Genomic DNA, 20,633 nt, shown 5'->3' on the forward strand with positions numbered 1-20,633 from the left:
AACACACATTTAAAGAGAGCCCACTATGTGTCAGGCACTCCACTAGCTGCTTTACAAGTATTATTTCCTTTAGTCTTTATTATAACTTGGCCTGGTTCTTTTATTACCCCCAATTTGGAAATGAGCAAAGTATGGGTTAAGAAGACAAAAATTAAGTACCTTGTCTAAGATCATATATCTAGTAAAAGAAAACACCAACAATAACCATGAGCACAGATCATACATTTGTCTTTATAGTGGGTACTGTGGTGCACTTGCCAGATGACCCCTTTGGAACTGAAACATCTAGTCCCCCAGCTGTGGAAAGTGTCAGCCACAATGGCTCACTGGTCATACTCTCACAGCTCAATGGTCATGCTCTTTCCGGGAGTTGGCCTAGGCTAACAAGAGTGGCCTTGCTAAAGGCTGTGCCCCCTTTCTTTGAGGTAGCCTGCAATCAAAGACTAATAGTTGAGGGGACAGAAAGGACTGGCCCCTCCTTGTGTCAGTTGGAAGAACCCGGAGCCAGAACTCCTTGACCGGCTAAGATCTGTGTCTTAATGCATCACAGAATAACCTCTCTCTGCCCAGTGCTGCTTCCTTGATCCCCTTTACTGTTGTCCCCAAGCATACTTTCCAATCAACTTCTGGATATACATCTCCCTCCCAGCGTCTGTTTTCTGGGAAGTCTGACTTATGATGGCCTTCTGGAATGCACATTAAAATGAAAACAAAATAAAAGAAAAAAACAACTGTAACACCAGGACACAGAAGAAACAAAAAGATAAACAAAAACCTGCCTCCTCATTTCAATATAGTTGTTATAGTATTCTACATAGGAATATCCATAAGTGACACTTTCATTCCAGGTAGAATTTCATAAATCATAGGATTTTACTCTTTTTATTTACTTTTTCTGTATTTTTTTTATTTTTATAAATTTATTTTTTATTGGTGTTCAATTTGCCAACATATAGAATAACACCCAGTGCTCATCCCATCAAGTGCCCACCGGTTTTACTCTTTTTAGAATCAAAATGAATGTTAAGGAATCTTTTCTTTCCCATCCCACCCCCTCTACCTTCATATCACAATTTAAAAAAAGTGATGAGGCTGAAGTAACAGACTTGGCCATGGTCAGCCAGCTATTTTGGTAGATTAAGTCTAAGACATCACTCTATAAAGTACAGCCAAAGTCATACTTAACTTTAATTTGATTAAGTTAAAATGATTCTATAGTACATATTATGTGCAAGAAAGTACTTAATTCAGAAATGGTTGGTTCTCTCATCCCAATTCTAGAGTTAATGATATATATATATATATATATATAGTCTTTAAAAATATAATAAAGCAGCTCTTAATATCATGGAAGCAAACATTATGCTCCGCTTTAACTGAATCATACTTGATTCTACTTATTTTAACCACATAGTGACTTTTATACATTCCCTTGAAACTGTCATTCACACAGCTTTAAGGAACAGATTTTCCCTCTCTTTCTGCCATCCTGTGCTAATTTTAACTTAAATTTCACCCTATTACATGATAAATTGTTTATTCTCCTTAAAAAGAAGAACTTCAAGTGTGCCTTTCAGGACTATGGGAGTTCTTTTTTCCTTCAACCAGCTTAGTTTATAAATGGGAGTTTTGGAAACTGAAAGAACATCCCATTGCGGAAGGGAAAAGTTTCCCCTCAGTGCTTCTGACCCACTCCCCTATCCACACGCGTGTGTGAGCACATGAACACACACAACCTGCATCCTCCATCAAGAGGTAAAAGGACCATGGCCTTTTGTTTCATGGGATGGATTAGCATCGCTAGGCTGCTAGCAGGGAGAAAGGACTTTCCAAGCTGTTACATGCTGGACGTGTTGAGAGTGCACGGTTATGTAACACCATATTTTTTAATACAACTGACAGTCTGTCTTGAGATTTAAGTGTTTTTTGACAGTTTTTATGCACCTGTTAATTCAAAGCTCTTAACATATGCCAGTTAAAAAGAGCCAGGCACTAAAACATCTAGCTTTAGAGGCTAAATATGGCTCAGCTGCAATCTCAGGCAGGCAGGCGGCAGGCAGGCAGGCTGACGGGAACAATTCCTTCCTCCAAGATGGAAATCAGCTGTAGCCTCTTCTCTGTGACCTGAACAGACTATTTCTAGGTGGGGTGGCTGGAAACACCATTTGGTTTCTCAGGGAACAGTTATCAGAGCCGATGAAGGTCCTTAACATGGTTGATTATCCTGGATAATGTTCTGTTGTGTTTAGAAGGAGAACTCAGGACGTTGTGTTTATTACAGATGCTCAGGTGAGCATCCTTATACCTGGGGTCTGTTTACTATAGCTCCCTATTTGTCCTCTGCTCCACATCACCCCTCTGTACTCATCTACTCCCACCCCGCAAAACTGGGGACGCATGCCTGGATTTTTCCAGTGCTAACTCCGTGGATTTGAAGGGTGAAGGCCATGCATTCCCCTGTAACACAAAGAGTAATATTTCTGGTGTAAATAGATTCTGTCAACCATAAACAAGGGTGAATAAGGGAGTCATTTTAGCAATAGCGACACCCCAAAATATAAAGTCTCTCTGTGCATACAAACTAACTTATACTCAAAGCACTAAAGCAGCCTAGGTTGGAAGGAAAATAAAGTTTTGCTTTTTATTGTTCTCTGAGACTGTATGAGGCAAGGTGTGGATTTGATACATTTCAAACATCTGGTACAGAACAATGTTGTGCAGTAGAAATATAATGTCAGCTGCAAATGTAAATCTATACATACTCTAACATTTTCTAGTAGACACATTCTAAAAAGTAAAAAACAGGTGAAAACAATTTTAATAATGTATTTATTCATATCCAAGGTACTATCATTTCAATATGTAATCAATTAATAAAGAATTTTATGTTATTTTAAAAACTTATTATTCTGTTTTTTGGTGTGAAGTCTTTGAAATCAAGTGTATACATTGCATTTTCATCTCAATTTGGATAGCCACATTTCAAGTTCTTAATAGCCAAATGTAGCAAGGACAATTCTAAAATATTGGCCATGAAAATGTTCCAAAAAGAAAAAAGAAAAATAACACTTATTGACCTTGGGGAATATTTCTAGAAACTGGATAATGGCCAGGGGACCTGTAGAGAATTCAATAGCTTCTTCTCTTGTTTACTCCCTATTACAGCATATTTCTTTTCAGACAGTTGTTCAAGTGTCCCTCCCAGCTTCACAGCAATGATCATCAGATTCAAAGTAAAGAACTATAGGAAGACAGAACTATCCAAAAGTGGAATGAGTTGCCTAGATGGCACAGTGAATTTTGTGTCATCAGAGTATTGGAGTAGAGTCTAAATGATTATCTGCGCTGTTTGCATGGTGAAGTTCTGTTCTATGTGTTCTCCAATAGCGTAAAGCAGTATCCACAGCACTCAAGACCTTAGGATTTAGAGCCAAATAGAACTGGATTTGAATCCATCTCCACTATTTGTGTGGTGGCAAACATTTTTACCACTTTGAGCTTCAATTCTCTCATTTGTAAAATAGGAATAACTACTTTGTAGACTTGTTATGTGACATAAGTGAAAAAAATTTATAGCTCTCACTACAATCTTCAAAAAGATATGATTATGATTATAATAGCATAAGAAAACTCTAAAGAAATTTAGTACAAAGGCAGATTACAGAGCAGACTCAGCATTTAGGACATTGGTCATCATGTCTTCTTTAATTTCTACAGCCATGCTAATCTATCATGGTAGAGCAAGGATATCAGTTATTTTAGAAGAAATGATTACTAGGCTTTAGAATGATTTGCAACAAAATGGTTCCCTTCAAAATTGTTTTCTTAATTTTAGGGAGAAGAAAGAACTAACTTTCACTGAGTGTTGAGAGTTTTTTTTCTCATTTTTGTTTGTTTGTTTTAACATACCAAGCATTTTCTGTATCTTATCTTAAAAATCCCATGAGGTGGTGTTCATTTTAGGATTGAAGATATTGAGGATCAGAGAAGTCAAGGGTCATACAGTTAATATGTAGTGTAGTTAATGTGTAAATCCAGACCTGTCTGACTTTAAACCTCATGCTATTTCCAAGACATGGGAGTAGCCAGCTTTGACTTTCACTTATTTGAAACTTTCAATCAATAGTAGAAATTGATAGAAATAATATTTCAGTTAATACTAAAGTACCAGCCTCCTGGATCCTTGTCTGACTGTGGTTAAAATACATGTGCCTCAGCTACTACCATCTACCCCAGAAAAGGGAGTTATTGCTGTACCTGGGAATCATGACCATCATCCTCATCAGTTTGCTTGGACTCCTTCTTCTGCACTACTGAAAGGTTTACCACTCAGATGAGCTCACTTCCGATGTAAAAAATGCTGGAAATTAGAACACATAAGATAGAGCAAATATTTCAAGAGACTCCTTGAAGAGGCACGGGAAACTTACATGTTATACAAATGGCCTCAGGGCAACAATGGTGGCCACCTGAGGTGGGAGTCATCTACACACTTCTCCCGAGTGACTTTCCAGGTGTGTCTATACCGACACAACTTGGTTAAGGCTGGTAGGCAGGAGAGGGGGAGTGAAGTGGCAAGGGAGAAGCACAGAAGAAGGCTGCTTGAGCACTACTGCTTTGGACAGTCATTTATGATTAGTCATTATCAGTGCCTTTAGAACATGTCAGTCATAAAGAAAACAAAAGTCCCTGGCATCTGTTTGCAGGATCTTGGCTTCATTAAGTCTAGTCTTTACAGCCTTGCAGAGAGAGGTCCACATAAGAATGTCCACACTGTTTCCTGGCTTTCAGAGCTGTCAGAATTCCCCAGTACTTTGATCATGGGACAGAGAGGAATAATCCAGTTCAAACTGCATTTATATCTAAAAGGCATTCAATTTAGTTTAAACAAACTTCCATGTTTCCCTTAGGTTTTCTCATTCCAGAAGAACTGTTTCTGCAAATTATATATAATTACCCCTTCTGGTCAAAGGTGAGAGGGAAATTAGCATCACAATGGCAAGGTTTTTCCCTGGGTGTTGCCAGCTCCCTTGCACAGTTCCACAGATGATTGGAGTGTGTTAAGCCTCCATTTATAAGCAGGAGAGCCCAGCAGAGCCCATGAGGACAGAATTAAAAATTTCTAATCATAGACAAGCATTTCAGACATTCGTTACCACACAAGCCATCAGTGGATTAGATCTAATAAGCCAAATACTTGCAGACCGCAGCCCTGGGGCTGCTTAGACTATCCAAAGTAATGCAGAATCAAAATTGGCCCACGCTGCACCCTGCCTTCTTTTGAAACAAGCCAGTGGTCCTCTATTTCCTCATAAGGGGGTGTTAGGAAACTAGTTGAAAGACAGTAGGCCCAAGCATTTCGGTCTTAGGACTCTATTCGGTTAGAGATAGTAGGAAGCGATCTAGTGATTCAGCACAAGAAAACATATTTAAAACTGTATGAAGTCAGAGGAGGTAGACTTTTGAGGGGAGTTGGGGGTGCCTTCTGCACTATTCCTAAAGAAGGAAAATAACTCATCTTTCTCAGTAAAAGGAAACTGCAAACTATTCTTCCAGAAATAAAAATGAAAAACTGTACATATATACACACGCACACACATGCACACACACACGAAATTCTGAGATACATGCCAAGTACTGCTCTAAAACCATGTGAATTTTTCTCTCGTGCATTTGTCAGCCTGATTCCAAGCCATTTTATTCTTTCCTCATTTCTCCTCTCTGTTCAGTCTGTTTTTAGTTAGTTGCTTCTTGGCATAGCTTCCGTTGGAGCTGAGAGGGCCTGTTCTTTCTTCTCCCCCACCCTTTATTTTTCTTTTCTTTCCTTTTAAAACTTTTTTAGTGTTTTCAGTTTTCTTTTTTATTGTTCTTTCTTTGGGGATCTGCAGTGACTCTGCAAAAATTGCCAAAATGAGAGCAAATGCAAGGCATGCCTCTGGAGCCCACTCTGTCCACCTCCATCAGGCCTTCATACAACATATAAAGAGCAGGCTTGAGGAGTGGCAGAGACATGTTCACAAATGCAAATGCATGTTGCCTGTGACCCACTTCTCTGCAAAGGTTTGTAGCTCCCCCAAAACTTCCCTTGTGAGCAGACTTGCCCAACACCACCATTTTGTGTGGAAGACTTCCTTCAGAAGGATCTTCCAAGCTGCTTTGAATAACTAGTTTTTTGAGACCCAGAGAGTAGAAGTTACTATATTAATTTATTTAAAGATTGTTTGGGAAGCTGGAGTGGATTTGGCTCATGTTATCGTTTCTATCAATGTGTGATCAGACTGGAAAGGGCATTTAACATCAAAACATATTCCTAAGTGTGCTTCAGACCAAGAATGCTAAAATAAATAAATAAATAAAGGGACAAATAAATTCCTTTTAACAAATTGAGTTACTTAAATTTGAATCAACTCTGTAGTTTAATGGGGCCGTGGAATCAGAGTATCTTTTCCTGTTTAGACCCTGCCCAAGTTCATGGAACTTCTGTATTTTTGAAAGACTTACACCTGTGAAGAATGAAGCTCACTATGTCTTCAGGTAAAATTTAAAATAAGATTCTTTTGCTTTTACTCTATCAGGAGCTTTTCTCAAAAAGACACAGAAACAGAACTGCTTGTTGATGATATGCATAGAATTTATGAACAAAATTTAAATCTCCATTTGGTGTAGGATTATTAAAAATAGTCTTGTTAATTTTAGAAAACAAAAATAAAGGAATTAACACACACAAGTGCAAAGACTAATGTGGGAGAAAAATCACCTGATGTATCAGATGAGACATGTGAATTGGAATGATTTGGCTTGGCTAACTGCAAAAAAGAGTGGTCAGACCTTCCCCTCTTTAAGTATGTAGCCTGGGGATTGTCATTTCAATCACTTCTGCAATTGCTCTGCTGAGTACTTTAGAAACATCCTGTATCTACAGATGATAAGAACCCACAGCCAGGAGGGAACAGAGCCTGTGGCCATGTCTACATGATGCCAAACACTTGGGTAAAAACTGAAACCTTAGTTCAGTGCCTTGATGATTTTCAGACACTCAGCTCTTTGGCACTGTAAAGGGAAACAATTCAGATTTTCCAGTTTTCATTCTGATATTTGTCATTGTGTAGCTATAATCAATGGCTAAATAAGTATATGTTTTCTCCATCGGGGAAGAAACAAGGTTTAAAAATTCTATGAAAGGTAATTCAAGAGAAGTAAATCTTAGAGACAAAATAAACAGCTCAATCATGGTGACCATGGTCACCTATGTGCCTGTATTTATACACAAAACATAAACACACAGATGTAAACACACACTCAAGCATCAATTTAAAAAAAAAATCCAGTTAAACCAGATTTCCCCCTCTATCTTTAGTTATTTGATGTGATATTATCTTAATCTTACTCGTCTGTAAACCTGACAACTCCTACGAGAGTAAAACTTTGCAGAAGTAAGTTATTTCTCTTTGTAAATCTGCAAACCATTTTTCCTTCTATTACTTGAAATATTGTCACTGTGGTTTCAGTTATGTGCAGAGTATATTTTAAAAGCACTGCTCAAGTCCAGAATGCTCTGAACTTGTCTGTTATTTTAGTGATTGTATGGTTGCTGAAATATAAGATAATTTATGTGGAAAAAATTTCCAGCTTTAGTTTCTAAAATATATCTAACATATTTTCAGCAGAAATGAAAATTTTATCCAAGAACACAATTTATAATCTTAAATTAAGGAATCCAAATTCAAGATTATGAGAATAAATATTTTGTGTTTTTTTTTATATTTTGTGTTTTAGTAGCATAAAATATTTGCCAACAAACTTACCTTAGTGTATAATAATTAGGAGATGGATAAATGAGGGGATGCATTTGAAGTGAAGACCTACTTTACAATTGACTTACTTAAAATGGATTTTTAATGATTTCTAAAATGTTTTCTTTAAAAAATGGAAAGAAAAATGTTTAAACTCTTTGATAATAGCTGCTTTCAAGAGGCATATAGTATACTACTAACCTTTTCCCTGAGCTTGTAGTTCTTCAGAAATTCTCCTGGCTATAAGGCATATTCATAAATAACAGACCAGGAAAGACATACTCACCATAACCAATCTCGCTATCTTCTTAGTTGTTCATTTTCCAGAAATAATTCCTCCTCCTATTTCCTCAAATTTCTAAATGCAACTGCTTCTAGGTGATAAATACATGAAATAACATTCATTTCCAAGATATGAAATGTCCTTACTGAGGTCATTTCAAAATTAGAAAGAATCAATGTCTTCAAGATAATGCACTTGAATCTGTGCAAAAGACATATGTGTGCTTAAATAAGTTTGGGAATGTATAGGATTACCTGTAAAGTTATAAATTACAGTGCCTGAGAAAACATTTGACCTGGACACTGAGAAACCATATAATTAAATAAAAATTGAAAACCTTTGAACATGTCCAGATTAGTATAAATGGCTTTACAGACACAGATTTCATGTTTTCATTTTAACAGCAATAAAATATTCTGTTTATGTACATTCACTTTTAAAACTCTACTTAAAAAGCATGGCATATATGGCATTTATGCACATGTTTACTATATATTTAAAGACAGATTTTAATGAGCCATGGCTGGAAATCCATAAAGGTTTGCATGTCAACACTGGTTCCATTGTAGAAAATAGTTTTCCTTTCTCTATTTCATTTCTAAAAACATGAAATGTTTGGAGTGTGTGGAGGATAAGAGGGGAGAAATGCTCTGAATAAATACATGCTGATTCTAAAAGTGGGCTGGCTTTCTTTCCTTCTTTCTTCCTACTGAGAACAAAAATAAATAAATTTGTGCAGAGGTGAAATTATACAGAAATTGAGGTGTAGGATGCAGTGTCACTACAGTAATAATGAAGAGATACTATTAGCTCCATGCTCCCCAAATGCTCACGGACATTTAGAATGTTCTCAGTATATTTGCTGGGTCAGATAAACTTTTGAAAATCATTATTTGTCTGTTTGTCAAAATTTCAAAATTTAGAGCTTTGTGATTTTTTGAACAAGGAAATTTAAACTAGTTGCAAAGCAAATACTGTCACAGAAAACAGACACATAAAAAACAAAACTCAAGGGAGGAAAGAAAGGAGATATAAAATTAGAATAATAGTATGGAAATAAAGGGAGGAAAGAACTTTGGGGAAAGGCAAAAAGGATAAAGTTAAAAACAGAATTGAAAAGGTCTGGTAAAAGAATCAAACATAAACTTAAAAAATATGGAAGCACAGTAAACATCGCAAATATGCCCTTAGCAAACCCCAGTTCTGCAGGCTTTTATACTGCCACACAAAAGTGTATTTTTCAGGAAAATTGGTTACAGCAGTGACCGTGCCTTCTAATAGCAGCAAGTAGAAATAAGGCAGTAAGTGTGGAGGGGCCTCCGTAGAGCTGTGTTCTCTACCTTTTCAATTCCCTGCCTGGTCTCCTGCGCCTGACCATATGGAATCCATCTCATCCAAGGACATAGACGAGAAGAGGGGTTTGAGGAAACCAGGGCTGCTGCTGGCTGTTTTAACGGCATGCCACAGGAAAGTTTTATTTCCAATTGATTGGTTACAAATCAGATAAATATCGCTTCTAATGAAAGCAGCTTTGAACTGCTGGAAATGTTATCTATAGGAGTCTGGGGTTTATCAGAAGTCAAATGTAGCTTTAATCACATCAACATGCTAATTACAGGCAAACAATAAAAGCTTTAAGAAATGATTGTGCAGGTTTTATTACTATTGACAGTCACCAACGTATATTTATTTCGGGAGGTAATTGTCAGAAGACTTTCTCCAGAAAGACTTGTTTGTATAATTAAGTGTGTGTTATGCAAGCTTATCTGCTGATCGGCTCCTGCTAGTTATGTAGCTCCCCCAATGCCTCAGAACACAGAAGCAATTAAAAAAGAAAGGCTCAGGGAGATGGTTTTTCAGTAGTTCATTTGTGAAGGATAAAAAAAATAAAGGTTTAATGTGCTCCAAAAAAACCCAGAATGTACTAGAGTGAGAAATGTGATCAGTCACTAAAAACTAAAGGAATAAAACGATAAACGTGATTGAAAACTCTTCATGACCAGTGATGTAAGAATAGAAAAAAATAGAATGAGGGTGTATATTTTCATTTAGAGTAGAAGCCAGGGAGAGGGGGCAGGAGTTTTCTCTTTATATACAAAATATTCATTGAAATGAAGCCTTCCAACCTAAAATTATGTGATGAGAATGAGACAAAATGGAAAGTAACAATAAATGGCTGCCTAGACCTAAGCACCACTGGTTTTATTGTTTTACTGTGGATTTATCACATAATTCCCAAAAGTGCCTAACTTAAAAATAAAAGTTTGGTAAAATTTCAAATCTACGCAGCCACACATGCTTTTCCATCCAAATAAACAGCAAAGACACATTTACAGTTGCCGCCCTGAGCATTTCTTTTTAGGCTAGGATACCTGAAACATTTTTTTTTTTTTAATTTCCATCTTGTTTTTAATGACAAACTGACTACATTGTGACTGGACTAAAGGAAAAAAATAAATCTTTCAAACTATAAACTATTTTTTGTGCCATAAAGAATCATTCAACTCTAAAAAGGAAAAACCCTAATTTAAAAAATATCATTATTATATTGAAAGGTGTTGGACTGGATTTAATTCTTTCCATTCCCAAATATTGGCCTCAGTTCAGTTTCCATTTCATCCAAAGCAATTAAAAATGTGGCAAATCCTTGATCAATTTTCTTACCCTTAAACAGGGTCAGTTCTGAAGTTGTTGTCACATTTTAATGGGTTCAGAGTCAGTTTATGCAAGAGACAATCAAATGTTTGCTTTTAAAAGCCCTATAAAAAGTAAGAGCTTTTAACCTTTTGAATGCATTAATAAAATGCTAATGACATCATGGCCAAGACCACATTTGGAGGTTCCCCAAAACTCCAAATGACCGTTGTGAAAAGAAAACAGAATTTTAATCAAATGATCTGTTATTTTAATGGCCACTTACAAAACAGGAGATTTATTGAGAAGCATAAAGTTTGTTTGCATGAGTGAAGGCAAAGCTTTTAAGAATTACCTTCTTCTGGGTCCCTCCCCCCCAGTTCCTTGCAACATAATACTACCAAATATTTGTGAGTTGTGACTCAAGTCTGCAGTCTTATTTCTAGCAGAAAATAAAAAGGAGGCTGGAAAGCAAAAAAGTGGTGCCAATTTGTCTGCCCAGGCTCTGATTATTGGATGCAGAAATTTTTTTTTTTTCTTTCAGGGGAGAAGGATTTGGTGGGAATGTTTCTCCCTTCGGGGTGAGATATCTGATATCCATCTCGAGACCAATCATAAGGCTAAACTTTCATGCAAAACTGCACAAGGGGAAAAAATTAAGTCTTTGGGTAAAATTCTCATCTAAATTTGCAGCAGATCTCTCATTTCCGCTGGGCAATTATAGCGCTTTTTGCCATTTCTGATTGCAAGACACATTGATTTTTTTAAAGTTATTTCTGATAACTTGAGAACCTTCGATCCCTAACCCCTTCCCCCAACTCTTCTTCCTCTCTTTTGAATCTCTGTTCCTCATTTCTGTCTCTCCTGTCTAGAAGTGCTATCCAGTGACCCCTGGTGCTGATTAAAGTTTCTTGGGTGACCCCTGAATGCATTTTATTACACTGGCTGGTCATAAAACCTGCTTAAACTGCTGGCTTATCCAAACTCCTGCCTCTTCTGTGGAAAGCCCCACAGTCAGCCCAACCTCAGGGAAAATACAAACAAGCACACCGAGGAAGGGCAGAGAAGGCTAGAACACAGACTCTGTCAATACCAGGGAGCCACCCAGCAGAGGGAAAGGAGAAACTTAGAAAGAAGACAGACACTTTCAAGGCTTCTGGAGGAAATCCGCTTAATACTAGTATGGATGGGGCATGGAAAAGTCGAAACATGGAAAGAGAGGAAAATTAAAACCCTTCGGTGTTTTGTTCCTTTCCTAAAATGAGGTGCAACACTGAAAGAGTTTACAAGGTGAAAGCAAAGCATAAGTAACATAGGTTAGCATATGGCACATCTGAAAACATAACCCTCCTAAAATGAATCCCAGGAAAACACTTATGCAGCTTTTGGAAAGCAACATGAAGTGGCTAGAAAGCTTTATATATTTATGTACCTCCTATATCCAGGTAAAAATATGTATTGTTGGCTTAGTAAGAACTAACCTAGAGTTAGGCTCAGGTTAGCTATTTGTTTTTATGGGCTGCGAGGAGGTGAAGAAAGACAAAATCTATAACATTCACAATCCTGCTTGGTTGGCACTTCTGTGGCAGTGATAAGGCATGGCAATGCTGGTGGGAGAGGTAGGGAAGTAGGCAGGTGAAAGGAGAATGGTGGCTTCTGGGAATCAAAAGCCACGAAGCCCTAGGCTTTCTCTGATGGTAAACTAAATGTACATATGTATGTGTGTGTGAAATCCAATTTAGCATTTGGAAATTTTTTAAAAATGTTTTAAATTCCATTCCCATTTGCAAAGTCTGAAAATAAATTGGCAGGGTTGGTTCTGATCCTTAAGCCAGAGAAGGATCCAGTCTGGAAGTTTGCTGAGAAGTCCATCTTCAGTGTGCAGATGAGGAAAGTAAGTTGCTACTTGTTGCCTGACAGGCAACAGGATGAAGATCTGATGCACCATTAGCCCCTGGTGGCTGTCCAACTAACCACAGTAGAGATCCACGGAGACCAGAGAAGGACAGTTTTTCTCTGGTCAGGTCCTCATTTCAGTGACCCTCAAGCTGGATCAGATTCAGAGTCTGCTCAGAGCTCTTGACATTCCTAATGTCCAAATGACAAACTTCCAAACTGCTGAGTGGTTTTTTTTAGTGCTGCAGTGGTCCACAGCCTTGATCATTTTCATACCAAGCCACAATCCTTACAAAGGTAAAATCAGAGGCCCAAAGTGCATCATTAATGACTATGCAGTTGGCATCTGGTGGTTAAAAAGTGATTTGTGATAGTTACTCTTGAAATCATTTCCTTTGTGCCTGTTTTTGTTTTTTTTTAAACCCTTGGAAAATTTGCTGCATTATCCTCCCTTTTGTTAAAACAAAGAAATACAAAATAACCATGAATTCAACTCCACTCTTTTCATATAGCCACTAAGAAAAAGTCTAGCATTCCCTTAAAAACTGTTAGTGGAGGCTGGTGACTTTGTCAATATCTTTGACAAACTGATGAGTTAAGCTCCATTTATTTCAGTCTTGACCTAATTTAATTCATTCAGCGATTCCTCATAATGGATGATAAATCTGATAAACTACTGATATTCAACAAGCATTTCTTCCTCCCATATGCAGTCTGTGTTACACTGGGAGCAGGACTTTGATATGCTGCCATCCTTGCTGTTGACTATGAGCACGGTGATTTACAGATGTAAACTCTTTACTTCTTACTATAACCATATGAAGTTCATTTCGTTATTCCTGGTTTGTAGATGAGGAAACTAGTGCTTAGGCAATGGTCCAAGTTCCCAAGCTAGTAAGTGACAGTCAGGAACGTAAACTTGAACAATCGGACCCTCTGCCCTGCCATTCTGTTCCAATTCACTCATTAACCAGCATCTCTTAACTTGGCAAGTGCCAAACAGAGTACATGGAAAGAAAAGACCTTAGATGCATCTGGTTGCTTATCCTATTCTTCTCAATGTGTTAGGGCCAGGATGTATAATGTCAGATCAAGGTTATGTCCTTCAGGAAGACTTCTTCAGTAAACTCGCTTATTCTCCACTTGAAAAATCTATTTCTTATCCCTTCTTTTCTTGGTAGAATATAAATTTCTTTTAAAGTATCTTTTAGCTGATGGCATATAGTATGTCTTCTTTAAGGAAGTGATATGTTTTTCTTTAAACAGTGGAGAGTTTAGGGGGGAATCCCTGGATGGCTCAGCAGTTTGGCACTTGCCTTTGGCCCAGGGCATGATCCTGGAGTCCTGGGACCAAGTCCCATGTCGGGTTCCCTGCATGAAGCCTGCTTCTCCTCTGCCTGTGTCTCTGTATCTCTCTCTCTCTCTCTGTGTGTCTCACATGAATAAATTAAAAAAAAATCTTAAAAAAAAAAAACAGTGGAGAGTTTAGTAGTTAAAAAAATAAAAAATAAAAAGCTTGTTCGATGCCTTCAGATTGAGGCTTTAAGATAGGAAAGTGGATTCCAGAAGTACCAAGCACTAGATATGTTTTGGAGTTCAAGTTGAAGCATAGAAAAAGAGGGTGGATAGGTCAAAAACAGTAGTCAACCTTCTTTTATTATTTCTAAATAAAAATATACTATCATTCTTATCTTTGTCCCTCTGTTTAAAATGTGTTTTCTTTCACTGCTTGTAAGAATTTTCTCTTTATTAATTTTAAGAAAATTTTATCATGATGTTCATTGGTGTCATGATCTTCATAGTTTTATTCTTGTTTTGGATTCTTTGATCTCTTGGATCTATGGATTTACATCGTTCATCAAACTTGAAATGTTTTGACCATTATTTCAGAATTATTTCTTCAAAATGTTTTTCTGTCTCTTCCCTCCTCTTCTTTGGGTACTAGGATTATGTATCAATTAAGTTGCTTAAAGTTACACCACAACTTCCTGAAGATCTGTTTGTTCTTTCCTCAGTACCCTATTTTCCTCCCTGTGATGAATTGTGGATAGTTTCTATTGCTGTCTTCAAGTTCACTACTTCTTTCCTATGTGACATCTAATCTGCACTTAATCTTGTCCAGTGTATTTTTCATTTTTGACATTGTACTTTTCATTTTTATAAGTGCAGTTTGGTTCTCTTTCACATCTTTCATGTCTCTACTTAACATATTCAATCTTTCCTTTAACTTCTTGAACATATATAATGTAGTTATAATTGTTTTAATGTCCTCATCTATTAATTCTATCATGTATCATTTATGATTTGAACTTATTAATTTTTTCCATATTATCAATCATAGTAGTTGCCTGCTTGATAATTTTCGATTGGATGACAGATGTTGTGAATTTTACATTGTTAGTGGCTCAAGAGTTTTTTGTTTGTTTCCTTTGATTGTTTTTACTTCTATAAATAATCTTGAGCTTTATTCTGGGACATTATTAAGTTATTTGGAAATTGATATTTTGGATCTTGCTTTTCTTTTTTTCTTATAAATTTATTTTTTATTGGTGTTCAATTTGCCAACATATAGATTAACACCCAGTGCTCATCCCATCAAGTGCCCACCTCAGTGCCTGTCACCCAGTGACCCCCATCCCCCGCCCACCTCCCCTTCCACCGCCCCGCCCCTAGTTCGTTTCCCAGAGTTAGGAGTCTTTCATGTTCTGTCTCCCTTTCTGTTATTTCCCACTCATTTTTCTCCTTTCCCCTTTATTCCCTTTCACTATTTTTTATATTCCCCAAATGAATGAGACCATATAAAGTTTGTCCTTCTCTGAGGATCTTGCTTTTAAGTTTCATTATACTAGAACCTGGCAACATTGAGTCAAGGACTGATTTTTCCTTACCTTGAGACAACACCCTTTAGAATAATTAAAGCTCCATGCATTATAAAGCTTTCCATTCTGATTGGTGGGATTGTTTTCTCTGATCTTTTCAGGTTTTTTTTTTCCCCCTCTCTGTCTTGGGTATTTCATTAAATGGATGTGCTTATCAGTATTTAGCTACATTCTTGAGAAGAATGTTCATGGGTGTCTAGAATTTTCTTTTTTTTTTTTAAGATTTTACTTATTTATTAGAAAGAGAAAAAGCAGGAAGAGGGGCAGAGGGGGAGAGAGAGATAGAGGGACTCTCAAGTAGACTTCACCCTGAGCAGAGTGTCCAACTGGGGCCTCCATCTCATGACCCTGAGATCGTGACCGGAGCTGAAACCAAGTTGGACGCTCAACCACTGGAGCCACCCAGGCACCCCTAGATGTCTAGAATTTTCTCTGTGCAGGTATCATTTCTGTAGTACTCTGCCTGTAAAATCTAGCCATACTGTACTCCCAGGATCCCGGTTCTGCTTCCTCAGCTTAGGGAGACTGCCACTATCCACCCAAATTGCTCCATCTGTGCCCTGGCTGGAAACTTTGGATTGTAAGCTAGGACAATCGTAGGACTCACCTTGTTTGTCTGCCATCTTTTAAGAATAATTTTCCTTCATTGCCTCATGCCTGGTGTCTTGAAAAGCAATTTTCATATATTTTCTTTGGTTACTTAGTTATTTTATGTGGGATGGTAATCCATTTTGATAAGAAATAGAAATCTCCTTATCTTGAGCAAAATATTACAATGGTCTAAAGCTGCTAGTTTCTTTGGCAATGTAGTTCCTTAAAATCTTGTTAGGGTTAACATTTTAAAAAATGTAGTGGGGTTCTCATCTACTTGCACAACTATATGTGCCAATAACCATATTCTAAATCTTTTTAGGCATAGTTTTCAGATCTGCTTTATGTTTTGCTTTCTTATCTCTACACTTGTCTTTTTCAGATTAACAGTAGCCACCTGGAGCCTTTCAGGCTTGAAGGTGAGATGCTAGAATGTGATCACTTTTGCCAACAGGGAGGTTTTATGGGAGATTTACTCTTAAATTTTTTTGTTTTTACTATCTCATTGAGTTACTACTCTTTGAGTTGATAAAAAGTCAGTTTTCCAACCCTGCATGATCTAAAATCTCTCTTCTCTCTGTAATTCTTTTAATTTATACTTTCAAATTGGCCAATTTTTTTCTGAGTTCATCACTTTCTTGCTTTTTTGACAAAGGCAATTAGCAATAGCAATATTCATTTCTAATTATTATGTTTTCTAATCTCTTCAGCTATGCATGTGGTCTGGTCTAATGCTCAAGTTATCACAGATGATAGTCTTACATTTTCTTTTCTTTCTTCCTCTCTTTCTTTCTTTCTCTTTCTTTCTTTCTTTCTTTCTTTCTTTCTTTCTTTCTTTCTTTCTTTCTTTCTTTCTTTCTTTCTTCTTTCTTTTCTTTCCCACTGCATAATATCCATTTCTCTTTTTTTCCCTTGATGTCAGTTTTCTTACTGCTTGCTTCATACTAACAGAAGGCACATATTTTAGATTTTTCATTTCAGCAATACCTCATTTCAAAATATTAATCTCTGGATTAGGATAATTAATATAGCTGCCATAAGGGAGAAATGCCAAAATCTCAAAGGCTTAGTGAAATGGGTTTAATTTTCTCATACAAATCTTAATGTAGATTGGCAGTCTTCCTCTAACTTGTATCTATGCCATCTGGAACATGTGGCCTCCAAGTTTTCCAAGGCAAGGGAAGAGAGAAATGCAGGAGGTACATCATTTCTTAACTGCTTCATTTTTACTCACAATCCATTGGCCAGAACTTGTCATATGGTCCCAACCTAAGTGCAAAGATAGCTGGGAAATTTGGGGAGACACAAGGAAGAAATTGGGAGAAACAACAGAGACACAATTATTTACTAACTCCGCCATACCATTCTAATAACTTAGTACAGTATCATTTGCATCTTCCCTATGGTCATGTCTTCCTATATATAAGTATACATATTCATAGATATCCATATATATAGCATCTTATCATTGTTTGTTTTATAAATGGAATCATATACTTTTCTTTATCTTTCCTTTTATTCAAAACATCAAAACATTCAAAATATCTACTGGATATCTCTCCAAATTAACTTCTAAACCTCTAATTCATTCTTTAAAAAAATTATTTATTGAGAGTGGGGGAGAGCTTGTGAGTAGAGGGAGGAGCAGATGGAAAGGTAAGGAGAGAGAGAATCTCAAGAAGACTCCCCACTGAGCTCAGAGCCCTACACAGGACTCAATCCTGCAACCCTGAGATCATGACCTGAGCCAAGAGGCAGACACTTAAAGGACTGAGCACCCAGGCACCCCTAATTCATTCTTTTTAGTGACTCCCTCCATTATATCCCATGGTATATTTATACCATAATTTACTGTTTATTTGGTCAGGTATATTTATTTAATTTTTTATTTTTATTTGTATCAATTGTGCTTCAATATATAACCAATCATATAAAATCCACTTTTAAAAATTGACCTTTTTTTCTTCTGTGGGATAGATATCCAGGAATGGGATTTACTAGACTAAAGTATACATGTCTTGTTAATTTTAAGATTTTGCCAGATTAATGTCCAAAAAGCTGAACGTATTCACATTTCCACCTGCAATGTAGGAGAACCTATGTCTCCATGAACTTGACAACAATAAATATTTTGACACTTTTTAATTTTAATGAGAAATAAAGAGATTTAGGAAATATAAATTAAATGAGAAAGAGAGTTAGGAAATATAAATTAAAGTAAGAATATCTTCATATGATGGTTGGACATTTTGTTGACTTTTCCTTTGCTATTGGGATTCATGTCTCATTTTTGTCAATAAGTAAGAGCTTTTTATTATTGTAGTTAGTAAACTTCTGGTGATCTTCTGAATTGCAAGTTTTTCCCAAATAAATTCTATAAATGTGTTGGATATATTTATGTGTAAATATTTAATATTATAATATACAATAGATGATAGATAATATTTTATCATTCAAAAAGTTTAATTTTTGTATTGTCAAAATGATTTTTATGCTGCAGAATCTCTCCTGCCCCTGGATTGTTCTTGTTATATACTAGATTTTCTTCTTTGTGTTATTATTTTTTGTATACTTAAGGGTTTTAATCCATATGGACTTAATTTTTGTATAAAGTTGTTCCATTTTTTTCGGGTAGTTTTTTATGCCAGCACTATTTATGAAATAATCCATTAGTTTTCTCCCTTTTCATATATCAAATTGTGTATTTTCTGGGATTATCTATTCTGTTCTATTGGTTTATTTGTTTCTTCCCATGCTTATCCATACTAATTCAATTTCAACTGTTTTAATAGTATGTTCTGATAAGGCAAGTCCCTATTCATGATTCATCTTTGTCAAAACTTGCTTGTCTATTCTCTAAAATGTTTGCTTCCTTGCAAAGTTTGAAATTTTTCTGTTCATTTCCCCAAAATTTCTGAAATGTTAAAACTGATATTATATTAAATGTAAGCAATAATTTTTGGCAAGTTGACATTTTTATTATACCAGATCTTTTAATCATAAAATGTGGAAAGACTTCATTTGTGAAAATTTTATTTTCTTTCAATTGATTTTGTTTTCTTCATGTAGGTTCTGTTCCTTTAAAAAATTATCTACACATATTTAATGGTTTTTTCTAACTGATTTACTTACTAAAGCCTACGTCTACAATAATATTCCATTTTTTTTAAACATTACAAATATGTTCTTATTTGTTACCATTAAATGTCTGAATTTTAAACAGATTCTTGGACTGGTGGTTCATATCCATCAGCTCGTTCAATTTTAGCACCGGTCTCATCCCCTGTAGCTTTTCCAGAACTACTACCTTCACCATGAAGCTTCGTGAGTTTTTCCAATTCAAACTTGGGCTTCTTCAGCATTTTTACTTTTCTAACAAAGACATCATGGAGTGGATAATAGACTGGCAAGCTTTTTCTATATCTTTTCTGATGCTGTCTGGAATCAATTTATTTACCACTTTTTTCAAGTCGTTTGTCTGCGCCTCTCAGGTCATGATTTCCATCATCTTTTTCCGGATTTGGCGGACCTGTTGGTGCTGAGCGTAAGAGGTCTTCCGAATCTGATTATTGCATTTTTTAGTAAAACCAACACAAAATAGACGAAGCAAATAACCATCGGTAGTCTTTACATCCACATGAGCTTCAATCATGGTCTGCCATTTTTTGACCATGGAGCACATTTTGTCACAGATAAGATCCATGCCATGGAAATTAGTCAGGCAGTTTTTGCCCTGCACATCCTCAGTGATTAGCTTGAATTTCCTAAATGCAACTTCATCATTCTGCAGATCAGCAAGGCTAACTTCAAAAACGCGACCCTTGAGACCATTAGATGCAATTTTGGTTCCTTGAGTTCTTGTGACTAGTGTTTTTCCAATATTTCTTATATTGAACATAGCTGGCACTTACACATCATGCCAATCTTTCTTAGAAAATGGATCAACCACTTTCTTCTTGGCTCCCTTTTTTGCCGCCTTTTGTAAGGCACTTGTTCTTGCCGACCGCCATGGCGCTGCTCTCTAATATTCCATTGTTAACCAAGTTTGTACCCACCACTATCTTTTTCTTGATTTTATTGAAATTGCTCTAGTGCTTTGTCATTTAGGATAACCTTAGCTGCTAGGTTTGGATAAATACACTTTTTCAAAATTGGGAAATACTGCCAAATTTATTAAATGACTTCTGAACATCTAGAGATTTAATTATACGGTTTTTTAAAAAATATTTTATTTCTTTATTTGAGAGAGTGAGAGAGCACAATCAGGGGGAGGAACAGAGGGAGAGAAGGATAAGCAGAAGTAGACTCCCCCACTGAGTATGGAACCTGATGTGGAGGCTCGACCCCCTATGATATAGTCATATCACTATTATTTTTCTTTTTAAAAAATCTATTGACTTAATGACTTTTCTTATCAGTCTTTTTAATTTGCAAAATAGACTTTACTTGAACTTGAGGGAAATCTTCTATTATTTTGTTTTTATTGCATCTCCTCTTTTTGTGCCTTCTTCTTCCAGAACTTCTATCATTCACATGTGGGGCTCCTGCTCTATCCTC

At 36.4% G+C, this 20,633-nt stretch overlaps 1 pseudogene; it reads right to left on the reverse strand.

Moving 5' to 3' along the window:
• Positions 1-19,271: 19,271 nt before the first annotated feature.
• Positions 19,272-20,086, reverse strand: LOC140634726 (small ribosomal subunit protein eS1-like; annotated as a pseudogene).
• Between the last annotated feature and the right edge of the window lie 547 nt (positions 20,087-20,633).

This window comes from Canis lupus, chromosome 6, assembly GCF_048164855.1.
Source record: "Canis lupus baileyi chromosome 6, mCanLup2.hap1, whole genome shotgun sequence".
Lineage (NCBI taxonomy): Eukaryota > Metazoa > Chordata > Mammalia > Carnivora > Canidae > Canis > Canis lupus.